Consider the following 24,455-nt stretch of genomic DNA (forward strand, 5'->3'; position numbering starts at 1 on the left):
AATGCATTCGTCTTATGTGCCATTCTAATACTGTACAAATGTTCGCGTATGCGATCCTTCAAACGTCTGTTAGTCTTTCCTACATAAAACGACTCACAGGCTTGACATGTGGCTAAATATATCACATTGGTGGTAAAACAGTCTCCATGAACCTTAAAATTATAATTATATCTATTGACAGGGTGTATAAATACATTATCCAAATCAATATACATGCAAAAATTGCATGATCCACATCTACTAGTGCCTAATGGTAAATTAGTGGAAGTTGATGTATGGTGTATATTGTCACATAAAATATTTTTTAAATTTTTCTTATTTCTGTATCTAAAGCATGGAGTTTCACCTATGATTTCTTTTATGTGTGTATCTACCATCAAAATGTTCCAATGTGATCTAATAACATCTTTAATGGGCCCTACATCCTGAGTATATGATATAGAGAATGTTGTCTTATTCATACTATTCTTCTCTTTTTGAATATCTAGGTTGCCATTATCAGAAAAATATGGGAGTGCTGAATTCTCTCTCAAAAGAGAGATATCCTTAGTACCCTTAGATATATCAATGTCCCTGTAACCTCTTTCTAATAACCTCTCACCAAGATCACTTAAATCCTTCTCATATCCTGTATGGCTTGGATTATATCTAGATACCCTCATGGCCTGTCCCTTAATAATGTTGTTGAATATATATTGTGGATGCATACTGGAATGATGTAACAACGTATTCTTATGACAGGACTTCCTAAACAGTCCTGTATTAATAAGTCCACAGGGCAATTTCTCAACATATATATCCAAAAAGGGTATCTTGGTGGGAGAAAACTCATGGCTGAACTTCAAATATGTAGTGGCCGTATTTGTCAAATCAATAAATGTTTGTAGATCATCATTAGTGCCTTTCCATAAAAGAAAAAGGTCATCTACAAATCTTCGATAGAACAAAACATGTTCTCTAAATAATGGTAATTTATGCATGTAATCTAGTTCTCACTGTGCCATGAATAAGTTGGCGTAGCTATTGGCACATGATGTGCCCATAGCCACGCCATCTTTTTGTAGAAAACATTTCCCTTGAAAACAAAAGAGATTATTACATAACACTGATTTCAACAGGGACATTAATAAATTAATCTTAATATCAGACATACTAGATTCTCTGATTAAATAACGATATATCATATCTATACCAATCTCGTTGGGAATCACTGTGAATAGTGAATGTACATCCATGGTAACAAAGATCACATCTGTGGTGTTCACTGAATTCTTAAGATGGTCATAAAGATCTATTAAAAATTGTTTGGTATCTCTTAAGATGTACCTATTGCTATCAACAATTGGTCGCAAACTATTTTCTATATAAATAGATAGGGGTTCTGTTATCCACCCCCTGCCAGAGACAATCAGTCTTAGAGGGGGGTCTAACAGGTCCTTATGTATTTTAGGTAGACCATTAATTGTAGGAAGCATGGGTGTTGGTACATCTAAAAACAAAAACAATCTATTGTCAATCATGTTACTATTCAAAAGACCCACTAAAAACATGTAATTAATATTACCTGCTGCTCTATTCCTCTAGATCCATATCTCCCCACCGAAACATCACTAGACTCCTAACCCTCACTATCTCTTATTATCCCCTGTTATTTGTGATGTCTCTGTAAAAACTAATCAAGAACCCTTTTCAATCACACTGTAAGGTACTTACTCTACCTTGCACCCCATATTCCAATGCTAGCCCATGTCTAAAGTTAGAGGTCAGCCCTACTGCATTAATCAACTGCATTTTAGCTTACCTGTGCCCCTAAACATTTCTAGCCTGTCTTGCTGATTGTTTTTTTAGTCACAGACCAGGAAATACAACTTATTTGGCTCATCCCACTCTGTTCATCCTTGCCGAGCTCAGGCTCACTCCGCTATTCTACCCCCTCCCATTCCCACCCACCCCCATATAATTTCCTTTATAGCTCTCCTTTCAAGAAATCCCATTCCACCTGACCTTCCCCTTCCTGTTTTCTGTCAAATTCCAAACCCCCCCTCTCCAAAACATAAAGAATACGACTCTCATAATTTCATATTACCTCCCTACCTTTACCCACTCTCTCTACAGGATACTTCTCCTAACCTCTTCTCTCTTCTTTAACAATTCTAATATTAATACCTACTTTATACCCTATCCAAACTACTCTACACCATCAAAATCTTATTTTTCTGCTTAAACATCAGTCTCATAACTTACACTATTCTCTACCTGCCTCCCTTACTTCTCCTTTTCAATCTTACCTCCTATAGCTATCACCTAACTTCAGCATATAAACATCCACTTATTCATGCAAATCATTTTTCATCCCCACAGCTATATTTTGCTGTCTGCTCTTCTATATTCCTTCTGCATACCGCTCTACCTAAAATCAAAATTCCCCCTTCTCTCACCTCATACTCCAAAGTTAAAACTAAACACCTCTACTATAGCCTATTCAAACACAAACTCTACCACCAGCCACATGCTCTAATTCTGTCAGGTGACACTCATCCTAATCTGGCTCCCATCTCTCACTCTCTTATCAATAACACTACCACTCCTAACACAGCACATCCTACATGTCCTAATAAGAATATCTCATTCTACACTATGAACATCAGAAGTGTCCTAAACAAAGTTAGTGAATTTCATACCTGGATTACTAATGACAATCCTGATGTAATTGCCCTGATAACCTGGCTAAAATATTGAAACCCTGATAAATAAGTACTCCCCCCTGGTTATAATATACTTCACCTCGACCACCCAAAAGGAAAAGGGGGTGATGTTGCTATAGTTTATTCCAAACAACTCATTACATGTTCCAGTAAACCTATCCCATCCTTTCTCCTGCTGAACTTCTACTGGCAAACCTCAAACTTAATAACTTCTTCACTATCACTGTAGTCACCAACTATATTCCTCCAGGGGATAACATACACGTACAAGAGAATATTATTTTCTATCTTTCTCAACACTTTCCAAATGAAACCATCCTCCTTGGAGATGTAAATATTAACCAGACAACTCTCTGCTCTCCCAAGTTTTACCTCTTGCATTAACTTACATGGGGTTACTCAACTCATCTCTGAACCTACCCATATCAATAATTCAAACAACTGTAACACTCTCATAGACTAGATACTAGTTTCTGATCCTTGCAAATATCATAACCCTGAAACTCTACCCAACTCCCTAAGTGACCACTCGACAGTAAAATTTCTTAGATTTACACTGCACCAAACCACATAGACATATAACCTGCCACAGTCTAGCTAATTTCTGCCCAGATACTTTTAAAGCCCTGATTTCTAGAATTAATTGGACTTATCTAGCTCACCTCCCCCTTGATGAAGCAGTTCAATCCTTCAGTATTACCTTTCTTAATATTCTTGATAGCCTTGGTCCACTTCAAACAGTTTGTATAAAATCACACATATCCCTATGGCTAACAAATGCTACCCACACCCTTAAGAAATCTAGAGATAAGATGTGGAAAAGATGGGTAAAATGAAGCTCCCCTCTGACTTGCAAAAGTACAAAGAACTTAGAAATTTGCCAAAGAAACATATTATTAAAGATAAACAGGAATTCTACTTTATCCCACCCATTGCTCAAAGATCTAACCCAAAAAAATTCTGGAATTCAATCAACCAAATATTGCATCCTGGGAATCCTTCTTCTCACAATCCCTGCCCCAATAAGGCACCTGAAGAAACCATCTTTAACAACTATTTTATTGAATCTATATCCAAAATGTTTATCACTGACCTCTCTTCTACTAAAACCACAAACTCTGGAAACAACTGGACTACTAATTCCTCTGAACCCACTCCTACTCTCAACACTTCTAATACTTTTTCCCTCACATCTGTTCCTACTAGCTACATTCTCTCCTCTCCAAGCTTAAACCCTGTTCCACATCTGCTGAGAATATACCTTCCAGTTTCCTCCAGTTAGCAGGTGACTCACTCACTCTCCCTATTTCCATCCTTATAAAACACTCTATCTCTCAGTCAAAGATGCCTTTTATTTGGAAAGAATTCTACACACTACCTATACATAAATGAGGTACCTCCACAGAAATCACTAACTTTAGATCCATTGCTATCTTATCCCCACTCTCAAAAGTCTTAGAAAAATGCATACATAAGCAAGTCATGCAATATTTACTACAGGAAAGATCTGCTTACACCTACACAACATGGCTTCTGTCGTAAACATAGTACTTCCACTGCCCTTACATCCTTCCTTAACACAATCTTATTAGCTAGGGATAACAACAAACTAGTCTCTTGCCTTTTCTTAGACCTCTCAAAAGCCTTTGATACTGTGTCTCACTCTTTACTATTGACAACTAACTAACCTCAACGTTTCCACTGCTACCATTGCCTGGTTTTCCAGCTATCCGACTGATCGACTGCAATGAGTGAGGTGGCTCTCTGCTCTCTCACCTTCTGTTCCTGTGAAAATGGGTGTTCCCCAAGGATCTATTCTTGGTCTGTTACTCTTTAACATCTTTACAAACCTACTGTATACCTCCTGCCCCCAGTTATCCCTGATACAATACGCAGATGACTCCACAGTCATCACCATCACTGATACCTCCACTGAACTCATCTCTATCACTCAGACACAATTCAACTCATTTGAACCATGGCTCTATAATGATATGCTCATTATAAACCACAAAAAACTCCTACTTTTCTTACCTAAGAATGTCAATCACCTGAAACCTACTTTCTCTATACTTTCCCTTAAAAACACCCCAATCAAAGTCAAATCAAGACAAAACTCTTAGGTGTAATTATAGATGATCAGCTTAAGTTTGGCTTACATGTTAACAACTGTATCCAGAAGACTCATCAGAACTGGGCCTCCTTTACAGAAATAAAGTTTCTCACTAACAAAGCAAAAGTAACCCTTTCTCATGCCTACCTCCTACCCAGCCTACTGTACAGCTCTCAAGTCCTCACAAATCTCAACTCCTCTCCCCTTAATAAACTTGAATCAACCTACAACAAAGTAGCCTGATTCATAGCACATCAAACGTACAAGTCCCATCACTGTCTCTCACTGAAACACCTACACTGGCTAGAATTACCTCATCAACTTCTGATCTCTCAGCTCCAAATTATTCAGTCCATTCTATACCAGCCTGCTTAGTATCCCAGCTTATCTTCATTTAGCTCTCAATATAGTCCCACTAGATTTTTATGCAGCTCAGACCAAGACCTCTTACAGATCTATAAACCTAAGACTAAAATGGGATGTAACCTTTACAGCTACCATCCTGCTATATATTGGAACATGTTGCCATTAGAAATTAGGTCCCTCAAACAACTTAAACAATTCAAAGCAGCTACTGAGGAATACTTAAACAACCATTGGTCTTGTCACTGCTCTCACCCCTTATAAACTCCCTTACTATTCCCAACCTGTGCTCTATCAGCCTACTACACTTGTCTCTGTTGCACTATCCTTCACTTCTTTTCAACATAGCTCTTTCCAGCCTTCTTTTACCTCTCTTGTAACTGGCGTCTTTATTCATATCAGCAACCTCTTTATCTTTCATTATTAAAATTTGCAACTCCCTTCTCTCTCCCATTAAATGAGGATATATAGGAACTTCAATGGGATACTACAACTCATGCTGCATAGGAAATGCAATGGGATACTATAGCTTATGTTTATATTGCTCTATTGTCAAAATTGTATAGCTTTTTATTTTACACCATTGTGAAAACATTTTGTGTCATTTGTAAATGTTATTGCTTATTTCTATTGTATTGATTGTGGAGATTTTCTCCCTGGGTCTCCAATGAAAAAGGGCTTGTTAGCCCAGTTGGGCAATCCCAGTCAACAAATGTAAAATAAATTACTAAATCAATAAATCAATCAATAAACAAATAACATTAAAATACTAAATATCTATTTACAATAAACACCACAGATTCAGACTCAGGAAATATTAAAATAACTCAGATGAATAGATTCACACAGATACAGAAAAACAGTACTTAACTAATCTCACTATATTTCTTGACTGAGCTAAAGAATTACTATTCCCTGGTTACTTACTAAAGCAAGACAAGATGAAGTAAGTGAGTGATCCTTCTATGTCAGGTTACAAAAAAAGACTTCTCTGAGACTTCAGTCACATCTAGTATTAACACATCATTTTTGTGCTGGATTACAGAATGACATCACATACATCTGGTCATCTGACATCTAGGTCCCATACTACCCCCTTACTAGAAAATGAACCAGAATCTCACACATATGGGTTACCATACACACAGATAGACATTTGCTAAGATGTGTTGTAGCTTCTGTAAGTCATAAAACAATTTCAAACTTATACCCTTCCAGAGTAGCAATGAGTTCACCCCCAAAGAGAACACAGAAGGCTTGCTAGTACAGATTGTTTTGCCTCTGACTGCACTGAGACCTGTAAGATACAATCTTTATGGCCCAAATTAAGTAATTTCATTTCAGGATGATTTTTCTAAATGTTAGCTTGGGCTGAGTTTAACCTCTTCTCTTCCAGTATCCTCTGTTACAATATTAATTTCAACAGTTATAATACAGTCTGACATACAGGTGTATTTCTTTTTTCTGTCCAGCAGGACCCACTCTTGGCAAATTTTTTAACACAAGCAGCTTTAAAAATACATTTTCAACACAAGCACCTGTACAAATCAGTTTGATATACAAATGACATAATTCTTTACAAAACTCCAACTAGCTATGCTGGGATATGTTACACATCCACTGCCCTACTTCTCCTGGCATACCTCATATCTTCACATCTCTACCCACTTTGAAGACTCAAGCTAGTTTCTCAAGTGACTTTTGAGAAACATTGTTTAAGAGGAATGAGCCTGTCTGGGAATACATTAACCCATACCATGTCTTGAGAGCCCATCTGCATTGGCATTGCTAACCCCACTACTGTGCTGCACTGTCATATCATATGCCTATAACCCTAGGCTCCACCTTAATAATTTGGCATTTTGCTGGCTGGCTTGATGTAGCCATGTTAAGGGATTATAGTCTGTAACTACAGTGAATTTCCTTCCATACAGATTGGGTTAATGTTTCTGCAGTGCCCATACAATGGCTATACATTCTTTTTCTACAGCTGCATAACATTCTTCCCTGGGTTGGAGTCTGTGGCTCTTCTCCCTCTGAGGAAACATGGTTGAGTACAGCCCCCACCCCAAGGTTTGAAGCATCCACCTGCACAACAAATTATTTGCTGTAATCTGGATTTAACACAGGGAGTCCTCCCAAAGCCCTTTAAGCTTTTGAATACCTGCTTGCATGTTGGGGTCCACACTACCTTGTCTGGCCTGTTTTTTCTTGTCAGGCCTGTTCGGTGAGCAGCTATTGTACTATAATTGGGAACAAATTGTCTATAGTATCCCACTGTCCCCAAGAATGCCCTCACCGGCTTTTTGGCAACAGGGGCAGACCACATCTAAATAGCTTCCACTTTGCCAGGTTCTGGCCTGATCTTACAACTCCCCACTTTATGTCTCAGGTAGGAGACCTCTGGCATACCCACCTGACACCTAATGAGCTTAATGGTCAACCCTGCTATTTGCAGTCTGCCCAGGACCTCCCTGAAATACTGAAGGTGCTCATGCCAGGAATGGCTGTACATGGCAATATCATCCAGGTAAGCAAGGGCATAATCTCCTGCTCCTGCTAGGATATAATCTACTAGCCTCTGGAAGGTTGCTGGAACATTTTACATCGCAAAGGGCATCGTTGTTAACTTGTATAATCTGAAAGAAGTCACAAAAGCTGACCTTTCTCTAGCACTGGGAGTCAAGGGCAGCTGCCAGTAGCCCTTGGTCAGATCAATAGTGGCCAGATATTTAGTCCCACCGAGCTTCTCTAAGGCTTCATCTGTCCTAGGCATGAGGTAAGCATCTGACTCTGTGTGACTATTTAGATTTCTGTAGTCCACACAGAACCTGGTGCTGCCATCTTTCTTTGGTACCAGCACCATGCAGGAGGCCCACTGACTGCTGGACTCCTGGATTACCCCAGTACCATCATTTCCTGTATCTCCTCCCTCAGAGTCTACCTAACTTACTCAGGCACCCTGTAAGGGACCTGCTTGATAGACCTTTGCAATCTTGTAGACACATGGTGCTGCAACAGGTGGGTACACCCAGGTTTCCCAGTTAACATGCCCCCAAACAACTGTAACACAGATTTCTTGAACCTGGGTAGGGGATAGCCACTGGGACATTACTATCACTTCCCCTGAGGTGGCATTCTTTGCCTCTCTGAGGAGATCAGTTACAAGATCCCCCTCACACTCCTACTGCCTTCCACTGCAAATACTCAGCACCAGGTCCTCCCTGTCATGGTAAGGCTTCATCACGTTAACATGGTATAGTTTGTGCTCTTGCCTCCTGCTTAGCAGTTCTACCATGTAATTAACATCACTGACCTTCCTTACGACTTTGAAGGGTCCCTCCCAAGTTGCCTGCAGCTTATTGTGTGTGACAGGAATGGCAACCATTATCTACAGTCCCACAGCATACTCTCAGACTTGAGCATTCCTGTCATACCAGACTTTTTCTGCTGTCAGTCTCCTGCCAGGTTCTCCTGGGCCAAGCCCATGAGCTCCCTAAGCCTTGTCCTCAGGTTTAGGACATATGCCACAACAGACTTCTTGTGGGATTCAAACTTACCCTCCCACTCATCATGAATCAAATCTAAAGGCTCCCTCACCTTATGCCCATACAGCAACTCAAAGGGTGAAATACCTGTGGATTCCTGGGGTACCTCTCTATGCAAACAGCAGATGAGGCAAATATTTTTCCCACTCTCACTTAAACTGGCCTGCAAATGCCCATAGCATGGTCCTTAGTTTAGAGTTTAACCTCTCCACAAGACCATTAGTCTGGGGGTGGTAGGGGTTGGTCTTTAGATGCTTCACCCCACAGCACTTCCACAGACATGTCTGATATGTAATTGGCACCTCTGTCAGTCATTATTACTCTTGGGAACCCACCCTGCTGAAAATCTCTGACAAAGCATTTGCCACCTTCTCTGCCTCAATGGAGGACAGAGCCACTGCCTCAGGGTATCTAGTAGCATAATTTAGTACCACCAGGATATACCTTTTGCCTGTGGAACCTGGGGTACTCAGAGGCCCTACAATATCCATAGCTACCATCTGAAATGCTCCTCAATCACAGGCAAAGGCATCAAAGGAGCCTTGACCTTGTCTCCTGCCTTGCCTAACTTTTGCCACTGCTCACAGGTCCTGCCGTACCCTGTTACATCCCTTGCAATCCCAGGCTAATAAAAGTCTGCATAATACATCTCTTGGTATGCTTTATGCTCATATGACCTGCAAAAGGAATGTCGTGGGCTATGGCTAGAACTTCCAGATGGTAGGCTCTGAGAACTACCAAATGCTCTATAACCTCACCCTCTAGCCCTACCTCAGGAAGGGGTCCACTCTCTATATACAGTAACTTTTTGTGCCAGTATAAAAACTCCCCCTTTCCTTGAGAATCAGGTGCCTCCCTAGCTGCCTCCCTCAAGTGTCTTACTGTAGGTTCCAAGAGCTGAGCCTGTCTCAACTCTATCTTTGTAACTTTTCCCAGCTCCTCTTCCACATGAAGTCTGGTATCCTGTGACAGTGGTGCCTTACTGTCAGCCTGGATACTACCACTCACCTCTGCTTTTTGCAGTCACTCTGTCCAAGGAAACATCGGTACCTACCAGCAGCTGTGGCTCACCTCCAGGCTAATTGCTAAAGGATATTTCCCTCCCTGAAATAGCCACCTCACCAGCCCTGGCTTCAGGTGTGGCATCTGTCTGGGTCTTGCCCAGGCTACCAGACCCACATGCTTGTCTCCAAGCCTGACTGTGTGTAACTGCATGCATGCAAGGTGCTGCATTATCAAAATTATTCCCTATCAAGACATCTGCAGGGATATCGTCAAACACACCTATTTGCTTGCTTCCTTTTCCACACTCCCAGTCAAAGTGAACCCTGGCCAAAGGCATTTGGAATGGGGTACCCCCTAAAGCTCTGACTGGAGTGGACTGCCCAAGTAAGTACTGCTCCTCTTTAACCACTGCAGACTTCACAATGGTTATGTTAGAGGCTGTATCTCTCTTAGCGGTAGCATGTTTCCAATCCACTAAGATAGGATGTAAACTCCAGTGATAGTCTGGTAACCTGTTGTCTTCATATAACTTACCACTGCCATACTGTTATTCCCACTTGATGGCTTTCTCACTTTTGTTCCCCACCTTGCCTCCATGGACATCTGTATGATACATGGCCCCACTGATTCCATTTAAAACATCTAACCCTTGATCCTGACTGTGTACCTGAACTAGTGGCTTCCCCTGTTACTGGTAGACTCTGTTGGGATGGTTAGGCTGCGTACCATGTTTTCCCTTATATCTATGTGAAGCACTGGGTATCCCCTTCTTGTGCAGTGATGCTCAGCTTGCTAAGTAGAGATCCCCTTTTCTCTCCAGTTCATCTACAGAGTTACACTCCCAGTCTGCCAACCAGATTCTCATGTCCTCAGGCAAAGTGCTAAGGGCTTGTTTCCTCACCAAAATTAATTACTGCCACCAGACACTCCAAAGCCAGCTACTCTAAGGCTCTTACAAGGGTACTCAATTATACTGAGTGAAATTAATATTAATACAAATGGTAGTGTTTGCCCAATGTGGCAGGGCTCTCGGTAGTGATCACAGTGTCAGTAAATATAAATATAAGTGGTCTCAAAGGTTAAAATATTCTCTAAAGGACCAGCCACAATGAGAAGTTTAAATATATTTACTAATAAATAATAAAAGAACATGAAAAAACTAAATATCTATTTGCAATAAACACCAGAGTTTCAGTCACAGGAAATATTAAAAAATCACAGATGAATAGATTCACACAGATACAGAAAAACAGTACTTAACTAATCTCTCTAGATTTTTCTGATTGATCTAAAAATTACTATTCCTTGGTTACTTACTAAAGGAAGAAAAGATAAAGTAGGTGAGTGAGTCTTCTATGTCAGCTTATAAAAACAGACTACTCTAAGACTTAAATGTCATCCAATATTAAAACATCAGTTTTGTGCTGGATTACAGAATGACATCACATACATCTGGTCATCTGACATCTGGTTCCCATACTACCCCCCTTTACTAGAAAATGAACCAGAATCTCACACATATGTGCTACCATACACACATATAGAGCTTTGCTAAGATGTGTTGCAGCTTCTGGAAGTCATAAAACAATTTCAAACTTCTACCCTTCCAGAGTAGCAATCAGATCACCCCTAAGGACAATAGAGAAGGCTTCCTAGTACAGACTTTGTGTCTCTCACTGCTTTGAGACCTGTGAGATAAAATCTTTATGGCCTAATTTAAGTAATTTAATTTCAGGGTATTTTTCTAAAAGTTCGCTGGGGCTGAGCTTAACCTCTTCTTTTCCAGTATCATCTGTTACAATATTAATTTCAACAGTTACAATACAGTCTGAAACACAGGTGTATTTCTTTTTTCTGTCCAGCAGGACCCACTGTTGATACATTTTTTAACACAAGCAGCTTTACAAATAAATTTTTAGCACAAGCACCTGTACTAATTAGTTTGATATACAAATGACATACAATTCTTTACAAAACTCAAGTTAGCTATGCTGGCATATGTTACACATCCACTGCCCTACTTTTCCTGGCATATCTGGCAATACCTCATATCATAACAATTATCACCACCTCTTTCCATGAGTTTGGGATATTCTCACCCACCCAGCCCCCTGAAATAACATAGTACAGTCATACTCACTTTCCTACAATCTTATTCTTCTGAATCTCTCAGAACTCAGTTGGTAAAACTCACTATCTTGAGATGTTTCTTTTTTCATCTTTTGCCATGCATTTAAATATTCTTTCAGCTTTATTTATTTACTCAATGTCATTACTTCTTCCTCTACTCATCCCGTGTTTGGTCATTACCACTCTCTTTCTTCCTCTTCAGTTGTCCATTCCTCATTTTATTTTGTTTTGTATAGGTTTTGATAATATTACCTAAAGCCCTCTAAAACCACTAGTTTAGCTGTCTTTCTTTCCTCTCTTTCTCTTCTCTCTCTCTTGCCTCCTTTGTCATAAATCCCCTTTTCACCTCTTGTTGTCTCAATGTCACTGCTAATGCCTTTGTAGGTTTCAAACTTATTTTGAAGTATAATCTCTCCACTGCTATTCCTTTATCTCACAATTTCTTATCCTCTGTTCCTTGCATAATTTTCTTTCTCTCTCTTTCCTTTCCGTTTTGATTTCCATATCTTCTGTTTTTGTACTTCTATTAACATTTTTTGAGTCTTTTATTTTTCTCTTCCTTGCTCTTTCTCTGCCTGCCTGTTGTTATTGTATCATATCTCTTAATATGTTATCCCATTTATATGCTGTTTCTTGTCTATTTTCTTCTGTCACCAATTTGTCATCTTTGCTAAGCTCTTTTTCTCTTTCTAATCAATTGTCAGGTATACTGGAACACACCAGTGTGTCTTTACTTCTGTCTCCTTCTCTCCCAGTATTTTCAATCCTATCATTCTATGGTCTGAGAGAGTGAGGGGTTCCATACTCACCTCCTGCTCTTTTGAGATATAGCTTCTGTCTGTTATTGACCAACTTTTACATCTTGCAGAGTAATATGCATATCTGCTTCATGTAACCCTCCCTGCGTCTGTATCTCTCACACCCTTCCACCCCACTGCCTACAAGAAGCTCTTCAGGAATCTCCCTCCTTTAGTTATTCTTCCTGCTTTGGGTCCTCTTTCTACCTCTTCCCTCCTAATGGTAGTATTCCAGTCCCCAATATATACTGCTTTTCCTTCCTGGAAGTGAACAATCGCTCCTAATAGTCTTCTCATTTGTTTTATAGATGCTCTGGGGAAGTTATATATTACTACTACTGAGAGTCTTATTCTGTCTAACCATCCCTTTATGCCTAAAAATCTCCCTTTCCTAACTTTCATTCTCCCCTCTGTTAGCATGGGGTGTCTTTTTCTTAAGTATCACTACCATTCTTTGCCTTCTATTTCCCCATGAGGAGTTAGCCACAGTATGTCTTCTCTATGTATCTTTTTCATGCTCTTTAGAACTTATGTATGACTCTTGTGGCATTAAAATCTGTGCTGTGGTTCTCTTTACATGTACCAGAATTTCTCTTTTTACTGTTTCCTAGCCTGTTTGATATTCTAGGCAAGGTGCATTTTGAATGCGCTAGTCATTTTCTATTTCTTTGCTCTCCTTTCTCTTTTTTTCCTTCCCTTCATTCCCTATTCTCATCCCTTCTCTTCTTATTATTTTGTCTTTTTTATTTCTATCCCTAATTCTGTAACTTGATACTTCCCTGTTTCAAGAGCTATTTTTTCTTACCCTCCCCCTTTTGAATGTCTTACCTCGTATAACTATGTTTCCCTTCCTTCTTTAGAGTTCTGCTCTGTTTGAATGACTTGGCCCGTGCCCTGTTCCTGTAGTCCCTCATAATTATTAGAGCACTCTTTGCATCTGGGGTCCTCCACTAGTCCTGTTTCTCTGCTTTCCTTTCCTCTTTCGCTTTGAAGCCCCCTTACTCTGCTGTTCACTGTCTTCTTTCCATCTTGATGTCCTTTGTATTTTTCTGTTACAATCTCATGTTGTGTATTTCATCTTTTCCTGCCTATAGTTTGGCATTATTTCTTCACTCGTGCTTTCTTTTACTTGTTTTGTATGTGTATAAATTCCCCATCCTTTCCCCCTTTATATCCTCATTTCAAGGTCTCTTTCTCATTCTCCTTCTTGTATCTTTCCATATCTTCATCTATTTTTACTGCAGTTGTATCTTCGTTCTTGATTACATATCATCTCTGGGTCTATTATCATCTTTCTCCTCTCTCCCATTTTCTCTCTCTCCCTCATTCAGTTTTGTACTTTCTCTGCTGTCCATTTTCCTTGACGTACTCTACCCTTATTCATTTTCTTTTGTCTTAGGCTATTGTTCTCTAGCATTTTCCCTTAGTTCTCCATTGCTTATCTTCTTGCTACTCATGTCGTCCTGTCTTTCCCCTCATCACTTTCTTAATTTTACTTAATCCAACACCTTCCTATCCATTTGTCTTTCCCTAATTATATTATGGCCTATTCTTTTTACTATCTATTCTCTCAACCTGCTTTGTGTATATTTACTTTATTGCTTTTAATGTTATAATGTTTACATAGTTCCTGTTGCATTCCTCTTCATCCCTTTGTGTTTGGTGTCTTGTGCTCTGGCCCATCGCTATCATTCATCTGTTGGTAAGTATTCACACCATCCATTGTGTTCCTGTGTTTTTTATGTTCCCCTATCAAATAACTGCTCTAAGTGGAGTTTGTTTTAAGCTGTTAACTCCCATAGCATCTTATTTAACATCATTGTTATTTCTTGGCATTTCAGCTTCATTCATTTCTTCCTCTTCATTTAAAAAGTCATTTTCCATATTGGCAGAGAAGCCTCATGATTTATATATGTTGCTTAATTTACTGTTTCTTTTCCCATACCCCTTTGGGGAATGTTCCTTACTCTCAGCACTCACACCAATGTTTGTTGTCATTTCACAATTATTGCATTTAGTGTCCGTTTACAAACTTCTTCTCAATTTTCCCCATTTACCTCCCTCCTCTTCTAGTTTATATACAGTCCATTGTATAAATGTCCATTTACAATGTCCATTGATCATATTTGATCTATGGCATATCTCCTCCTTATGATCTTCTTCCTCACTTTATCTCTTTTATAGTAAGTCTCTTCTTTCAAGCATTTCCACTCTTCCACCCTTTCTATTGTCCTTCTGCTGCTTTCTCTCTCACTTCTTCTTTCTCTGTCAGTTTTTTGTTTTTTTCATAAATTTTGGGAAGAAGTCTATCCTGTGTTCCTCTGATTCTGTTATTTTTGTCTCTTGCCCACTACTGTCTGTTGCCTTCCTCACTTGTTCCACTTCTTTTCCAGTTCAGTGATTTACAAGTTTCTGCAAGAAAGTCCCTGCTGCTTTGGAGTCAGAAAATATTTTGACCATTCCCTTTTGATAAATCCTCATTAAAGCTGGGTACCATTGCCTCCACCTTATTCTCCTCTCTTTATACTGTCTGATTATTGGAATAAATGCTTTTTTTTTTGTTCTTCTTTCAAATTAAATATCATGGTTAAGGTATTTCCTCTCCCAGTTTATTGTGAGGATTTGATCTGGTTTCCTTACCTCTTCTAAAACTCTTTCTTTGGTTTCATACTTAAGGAATCGGACTATAATCATGCTTGGCCTATGGGCCCTTTCTCTCTCTGACTGCCAAGCCATTCTATATGCCTTTTTAATTTTTAATTCCTCTTCTGCAATGTTATTCCATTTAGCCAGAGGGTCTCTTATTGTCCCCATACAGTCCCTCTCCTAATTTGTATTTTAATGGGATAACTGAGATCTTCACATTTTTATTTACTCCTTGTCTTCCAAGTCTGTTTTCTTTTCTTCCTCCTCCAAATATTCTATACTTGATTTTGAGGCTTCTTCCCTTACCTTTAGTTCTTTATTCTCATCTGCCAACATTTGAATTATTTCTGTTTGTTCATTGATCCCCTCCTGGGTCTCCACCAATTTGTTTTTTCATATAACTAGTCTAGTTCAGATACAGATTTGCTGTATCCAGGACTGCTTGTAAGCTTCTGAGCCACCCAAGCCCTTCTGTGTTGGAGGGAAGCCTTCTAACTTATCAGTGGGAGTGGTAAGCACTAGGTAGCCTATCTACCACAAGAGGAGTGTTTTCTGACCCGGAAATTGTAGTTTATTGACAATTTGGACAGCTTTTCCATCTCTTTCAATGTCTGGGTTTAAAAGCCTGCATTTGCACTTGTTCCCGAGCTTTCCTGTAACTAGTCTAGTCCAGGTACAGATTTGCTGTATCCAGGACTGTTTGTAAGCTTCTGAGCCCCCCCAAGCCTTTCTGTGTTGGAGAGAAGTCGTCTAACTTGTCAGTGGGAGTGGTAAACACTAGATAACCTATCTACCACAAGAGGAGTGGTTTCTGGTCCAGAAATTGTAGTTTATTGGTCGTTTGGGCAGATTTTCCATCTCTTTTAACTTTCTGGTTTAAAAGCCCACATTTGCACTTTTCCTACCTTTCCTGTAACTAGTCTAGTTCAAACAGAGATTTGACGTATCCAGGACTGTTTGTAAGCTTCTGAGTGGTGCCAAAGTCTGCTCTTCAATTTTCCCTTACATTTGCTAGCTCTCTTCTCTCCTGCACTTTTACTAGCTGATTAGTTTAGCACTTTACCAGACTTCTTGTAGCAATTATTGTGGCACACAAAAGTACTACGAGCACTAAATGTTGCACAAGGAAAGAGCTCCAGTACGTATTATTAATACCCACCCCTCCAGGCACGTCTAAAGGTCAGTTCCCTGTGCTTTCTCCTATTAACCTGGTGAAGTTGGGCACCCTGAGGCAATGTAACAACTGCCTCATGTACACTGACAGCCCTCTCCTCTTACCTCCCAACACTCAGACTTGCGAGAGATGTACTTATATATCCAAATTGGAAGCCACGCACTCTCCAACCAAGACTGGAATAGCTGGTCAAGAGGAGAAGGTCAACACTTGCATCACACCACATGGAACACATAGCCCTCCAGAACACACACCAGCACTGCCTTCACATAAAAACACAAACCACACACCCACCTTCATGGAGGTTCTCAATAAAAATCTACCCCAACAGCAGAGACCTCCTAGGCAGAAATGCACTTGACCACCACAACACAACACTAATCACGAGACACATAACTTTCCAAAACAGTGTGCCACTCAACCAAAGCCCCTAAGGCAAAACAGCATGCCCAACACACTAGTCACAGGTGCCTCGATAGTGAGGCACACTGATGTCCCACTCACTAGGTTGAATAAGGAGAAAGTAACAGTCAGCTGCCTGTCAGGCGTCATGATCCACCACATAACATGCGCACTCAGGTTCCTCAACAACAGGTACGAATATGACTCTGTCATTGTACATGTGGGTGTGAATGACCTGAGATGTACCTCCCTGGACTACATGAAAAGAGACATAGAGGAGCTCTCGGATTATGTAGCCCAGGCGGGCATGACCCTAGCCCTGAGCAGCATCCTACCATCACCCAGAATGATACCACAGTACAAGCATAAAATGATTGATTTCAACAATTGGCTATGTTTCTGGTGTCATTCTAAGGGGATCCAGTATCTGTCTGCCTGGGATGACATGATTGACAGACCTTGATGCTGTTCCAGAGATGGCCTGCATCTGTCACCCCTGAGCTTCTGAATACTGGCCAAGGCTCTTGCCACTCCTATAGTGCCTTTTTAAGGCAGTGTTCCAAAGACCAAATTACCACTGTAACAGGTACAAACAAATCCAGTCTGAGGGTCATGCTGCTCAATGCTAGAAGTCTAAATCTCAGAATGCACTCACTCAAACCACTCTTTAAAATGGAGAACATCAACATTTGTGCTGTAACAGAGACCTGGTTCAAGGCAGCAGAAAGCACCCCTGCACTATCAGGCTATAACTAATTTCACACCTTTTAGCCCCAGAACTTGGACTGAAGCTCCAAAGGTGGTGGTGTTTCCATATTAATAAAGGATGTGCACACCTCCAGACTGGTAGCCCAACATAATGCATCTGAGATACTTCAAGTTGGGTAAGACAGCAATTCACATTGTAGCCTGCTATAGGTCCCCAACCATGTCCCAAGACTCACACTCCACATTCATAAGCACCTTGGAGAATATTGGGGTTCAACCTAACACTCTCATACTGGAAGACTTCAACTACCCCTCCATTAACTGGGAAAACTACACATGTACCAATACACCTGCCCAACGCTTCCTGGAATTCATTAATTCCAATGCCCTGGACCAGCTCGTTCTTACCCCCACTAGAGGTAGCAACATCCTTGACCTGGTTATTACTAACACGGGCAACTGTTGTTCTACACCAATAATCAACTCCTCACTGGTTAGAGCCGACCACAAACTAATCACCTTGTAAATCCACCCCACCCCCCCACAAAGGTCACCACCATGAAAAACCTCTCCAAAGCTAACTTTGGGGTCCTAAAAACAGAGGTGGCTAACTTCACGGTACCCATGCAAATGGAGAGTAGTTGCATGACTGCCAAATCATACACAAATGTACTGTACGAACATGTACACAAATGCATGGATCTCACCATACCCAATAGAACCAAGACGCTCTCCTCAAAAAAAAAAATGAAGCCAATCTGGTGTTCCTCTGCCATAAACAAACTCTACAGCAGAAGGAGGAAACTGATGTGGAATAAGGTAAAGTCCCAAGACTGGAAAAACTCCCTTATCAGCCTCAACAAAAGGTTAAGATCCCTCATCAAATCCTCTAAAGCTAGCTATGAAAACAAAATTGCAGCAGATAGTAAAGACAACCACAAGGCCTTCTATAGTTATGTAAAGAATCTCCATGGCAATACCCAGATTTGCTCTGAGCTACTGTACAATGGTACCTCTTATACCGAGTCAACAGATATTGCCAATATACTGGCCAACAGATTCAGTGCCAACTTTACTGCACCCCCCAAAGGACCAGTCACAATACCAGTAGATTGCCAGGCACCCAGTATTACTGCTGCATAGGTTAAAACAGCACTGTCCAAGGCCAAGAATACAGCTTCTATGGGACCTGACAATATTCCTGGCTGTGTTCTACATGAACTACAGAGTGAACTGGCACCTCACCTATGTGCCCTGTTCAATCACAGCCTCACTTCAGGTTTTGTCCCTACCGAATGGTGCACTGCTACAGTCATCCCTCTCCACAAAGGAGGAGCAACTACAGACCCTGACAACTATCACCCCATTAGCCTGATGAGTCTGATATGCAAGGCTATGGAATGCATCATAATAAACAAGGTTATAGGGAATCTCCAAACTCTGGATCCTATGCAGTTTGGTTTTGTGAAGTGTAGATCATGCCTGCTCAACTTGGTCAACTTCTTTGAGTCAGTCACCACAGCTGTGGATGAAGGCAAGGTGGTTCATACAGCCTACCTTGATCTGGCCAAGTCCTTTGATACCATTCCCCAATCAAGAATCATAGAAAAACTCACTAAGCTGAGCATCAACCCCTATATCACTAGGTGGGTTGCAAACTAGCTCACAGACAGAACTGACAGTGTGGAAGTAGCTGACTCCAAGTCAGACTGCCAACCAGTCACGAGTGGAGTCCCACAGGTTTCGGTCCTGGGTCCTCTCCTGTTTGGTATCTACTTCTCTGAAGTCCAGGCCAACACAAAGGGACTCTGGCTGAGAAAGTTCACAGATGAATGCAAGTTGGGAGCTATTATTAACTCCCCAAGTGATGTTGACATCCTACAGAAAGGCCTCACTGAGACCAACAACTGGTGTCAGAACCATGGCCTTAAGCTTAATGCCAAAAAATGTGTCGTCATCCCCCTTGGGAAAAACCCGGTTCCCTTGAATTACCACATCAATGGTAGTCCACTGAACACAGAAAGCATTATAAGAGATCTGGGGACACAGGTTGACAGCAACCTCTCTTTTGACCACCCATTGCCAATGTGGTCATAAAGTCCTTCTATGTGGCACATCTCATTACTAAGGGTTTTGCATCCAGGAAGAAAGAGGTCATTGTCTCCCTCTACTCTTCCCTCATTAGGTCAATTATCAAGTACAATGCCCCATTTGGCATGTACCTCACTAGACACCTGCAACAACTGGAGAGGCCACAAAAGTACCACAGAAAGAGGATCCTAGGCCTTAATCACTTGTCCTATATGGATAGACTCAAAAATCTCCACCTATTCTCTGTCTCATATTGCCTACTTTGAGACGATCTCTGTTTGACTTACAAAGCCATGTCTGGCCCAGCTCTGTTAGAAATGCTACAGCTAAAGAAATCCCAATCCCTCTGCACCACATGCTCCAAAGACCTCAACCTCATTACCACAATGAACAGAACATGCTGGAGGGGCAGGTTCATAACCCAGAGACTGCCCATGCTATGTAACAAACTTCCCATACATGTCAAGCAGAGCACCTCAGTAGCCCTTTTCAAGAGAAATCTTGATGAGTGGATGAGAAATAGAAAATTCACCCCGGGGATCACTCCAGTAGCACTATTCGACAGAGGCACTAGGAACTAAGGTCGGGTGGCACAATGCCAGGGTAATCATATGGGCTAGGCTTATAAAGGCACCAGGGCCATTAGCCTAGTACACACCTATGAACCTATAAATATATGTGCTGTCAAATTATCTTGGAGAGGTTTCCTTACCTCTTTAATTTCTTGCCATATGTTTACTAACATAATCTGCTCTTTCATATTGTTGTTAGGGTCTTTGCCTCGTCTTTTGAAAGATAACACATTTTTTTCCTTTGGGATTACTGGTCATCATCAGGAAATGGCTATTTCCTGGTTTCTCAATCTATAATATACTATATAAAGTGTATAATATACTTGGCTTCAGAGGTTAAACATGATATACCTTTTTCGAAATGTTCGCCTTCATACTGAGTTTTTAGATACTGATTCTATTTCTTCTTCTTGATATATAAATTTAAAACAATTAGAGAATCCTGAGATTATTAATTGTATTAATGATCATTTAGATTAGTCAGATAATTTTTCCAATGCACTAGATATAAGGTGGGCAACTTTGAAAGCTAATATGCATGGATACCTAATTAATAAAACTGCCTTTCCTAAAAACAGATGTACTGGAATACCAATAAGAAGGACATTCTGAAATTTGGTAAACTTCAGATGGATTTCTTTAGTTGAATTGCTAGAAAAGATTATGCTATAACAGAGCAAACTTAGTCTTAAACATTTTCTTTAGTTACTTGTATTGTTTCTATATATTTGGTGAGATATTGTGAGTTGGCTCAAAACTCTGAGTTACCTAAAATTATTAAAAAGATAAATTCAATAATTTTATCTTGTTAGTACTGTAGGACAACCTTTTTCTAACACTCATGATTTTCAAGAGTTTTTAATTCCTATTTTCTGAGATTTGCTCTCTCTGTCCCACATTAGGGTTACTGATGAGTTTATTATTTTTTTCCTGACATATTTAATTTGAATCATTTGGAAGTAACATATAACTTTATGCATGACCCAACGATCAATAGCATTTAGATTTTTCTTGGCATTGTTCATTTAAAAATTAAAAAGAAAATCTCCAGCGCCAAAGAGCTAAACCAGCATGTTTTATACACTGATTTCTTCTAGGGTCTTCAAAATTCTATTTTATTTTTTTCTTTTCATGGTTTTTGATTAAAAAATATAAAACTTTGAGTAATAAAACTAGAATTGATCTTAAAGATAAAAATATGACTATCTAATAGCCTAATAATTTATGCCACCGAGATCCTTGCAATAGATTTGGGAAAAATGTTAAACCAAGTTATTCCCTTGTTAGTTTCCACTTTTCAGTCCAGATTAGTACAGGCTACTATAGCCCTGATTGGTCTGTATCACCGCAATCCTTAATGGTAATGAAGCAATCCCTTAATCACTTTTTGTTAACATTTTCAGTTGATGCAGCAAATGTGTTTGATCTGGTTTCCGGTGTCTTTCTCTTCAGAGTTATGGGGATTTAGGTTTCAAATTATTTTTATAGATGTCATTACCTTTTTGCATGGTAACTTTTCTATTTTTCTAAATAAATTGTCTTCTTATTTATATATTTATTTAAATTTGTTAAAGGGACTGACCACTGATATCAGAGACCATTTTCAGATTTGGCCCAGGAGTACCAATTCAAAGAAAGTGACAAACAAATGGGATGATCTTAGAACATGCTCAGTTACATGACACTAGGACAGTGGTCTTTTTCAGGGGAAACCCATGGTGGTATTCATACTGACTAGTGGAAATTTGGCCAGGGCTCCAGGAAACTTACATTACTCTTTTTGATAAGTGTTGCAGGATCTTTTACATCTATCTGAGCTATCACCAACTCAGATTGATGGTTCTTTGGTTAACTATAACATAGCATACAGCACTGTTACAGATATATAATATAATATGGAAGAAGTTTAATAAGCCGAGTCTTTCTCATTTTTTTTAAGTTCTTATCAAACAGTTTCAAGATAGCACATATGTTTAAAACTTCGTTTTCCTCTTTGAAAATGCATAGTTGCTGTTAATTGATACTTTTTGTTTCATCTGGAAATGTACCTAATTTATAAAGTGCAATTTGTTGTACTAGCATCAATTTTTATGTCAGCATGTGTTTTTGTATTTGCTGATGCTGTGCTGTTACAGATTTTTCCCATTTTTTTTCAATTAAAAACAATAAAAAGTTATTACAAAAAAATCAGAACGGAATGAGATATTATGTTACTGGAAAGGGTAGTAACATTGAAATTTAATATTGTAAAACAGAAAACATTTGTTTATGTAATACATAGATTAACAGATGGCTAATGGAAGGAAAATAAAATACAAGTTAATTAAGCTCCTAAAATCTGTTGCAGTGATTTGAAATATCAAAACAATATTCCAAGTGGACCTTATAAACTGGAGTGCAATAATGTTTTAGTCATTGTGCATTCTGAAGCTGTCTAAATATTGATTTTCCAAAACATGCTTTTTTCTAGAAATGCCATGTTAATAGAATAGCACCAAACATTTTATGTTAGATATAATGCAATGTTCAGTATCTAGCTTTCCTCAGCAGCACATTTAATACTGCCTATAGACAGGAATATGAAATTGTTCAACACAAGAACAGCTGCTAAGGTTTTACAATCCCAGTTTAAACACTGAAAAATGCATTGTCAATGTGTCTATCATATTGCTATAAAGTATTAAGAATATTAATGTGCATATCTATTTTGAAAGCAAAAAGTTCTTGTCTTATGTATTATTTTTTAATTTACCTTTCGCTGGCTGAGTAAGTCCCACTAGAATAGTGACCTCTTTTCAGGGAAAACCTGAAATAGTATTTATACTGCTAGGGGAAGTTTGGTCAGGGCACTGGGTAACTTCCTTCTACTCTTTTCAATGGGTGCCATGGGATTTTTTACATCCATCTGAGCTACCATTAACTCAAGCAGATGTGTCCTCCCATGTTTGTTGTTCAGTCTTCCACATCATCACTGTCTTCCCTCTGTTTGGTTGATATTTCCTAATACCCAATGCTTCCCCACTGTCAGCTGGTGATGTTAAAGCAACAGGAGGGCTACAGAGAACAAATGAGTGGGTAGGTTAACTGAAATGGAGGGGAGCTCTATTATAGCAGTTCATTAACCATTAGTTCTGATCAAATGACAGATTCAGTCATTCACTTTCATCCATAGACTAATCCTGTATGTACTTGCTCATTATAGCCACTTTACTCACCATACATGCTTCTCAGATGTCTGACTGCATTTAACAAGGCTGGAGTCATAGACAAAGGACTCAATGGGCCACTTTGTTGCATAAAAGTCCCTGATGCACTTTTCCAGTGCCATTCACCTGTATTTTTCTCATCCAGGTCTCATACCATCCAGATAAATTGCTTCTTAGCTTCTTGCCATGCCTTAAACATTCCCCACCTGGCCAAGACTCTACTCTAATGTCTGAAGGAAGCAAATGAATTAAGCCGAGGATCTAGGGACTGCTAGACCTTCAGAAATCATTGGGTTCTAGATGTCCTGTTGTGCGTCTTTAAGCTTTTTCTACAAATGTTTTATTTAAAGATTGCCTACAGAAAAAAAAAATCATCAGTAAAAAAAAGAAATGTAGTCTTATTTTCCCTTCAAGGAAAAAATAAGTTGTGTCCAAAGCTTACTGTTCAATACTAGCAAAACAGTAGTTCCCCATAAACTGAGCAGGTAAATGCAAGGATAAATAAATCATAAATGGAAATAGTGCTTGCCGTCCAACCCCACCAAGTTACATTCTGTGCACCTCTCTGATGTTAGATTGGGGGTGAAAGTAAATTTACAGATAACCAGAGCCATATATTATACAGCTAAGGGTTTGGGAAGTATGGGCGGAGAAACCAAGGCACATAGATAAAACCCCACAAAGAAAGAGGACATGCATATAGACTCCACACAAATGGAATTGTAGCCAAAAAATTCAAACTGACAACCAAGCACTTTTAGATGGCAACACTATTCAGTGCAGCACTGTGTCAATTATCAGTTGCTATCCCACATATTCTGCCCAAACCACCATAGTCAGTCATTTATTGAGTAAAATGCTGACGTCTGAGTATGATGGAAAGTGAAAAAAAACATGACCAACTTGCGAATTTTACATAGAGTTTCAACCTCTTGCCCATATACATTCAATGATATTCATCACAGACAATTCCCATACTTATCAAGTGCAGTCAG

This window comes from Protopterus annectens, chromosome 2.part2 (assembly GCF_019279795.1).
Source record: "Protopterus annectens isolate FY-2018-M chromosome 2.part2, PAN1.0, whole genome shotgun sequence".
Lineage (NCBI taxonomy): Eukaryota > Metazoa > Chordata > Ceratodontiformes > Protopteridae > Protopterus > Protopterus annectens.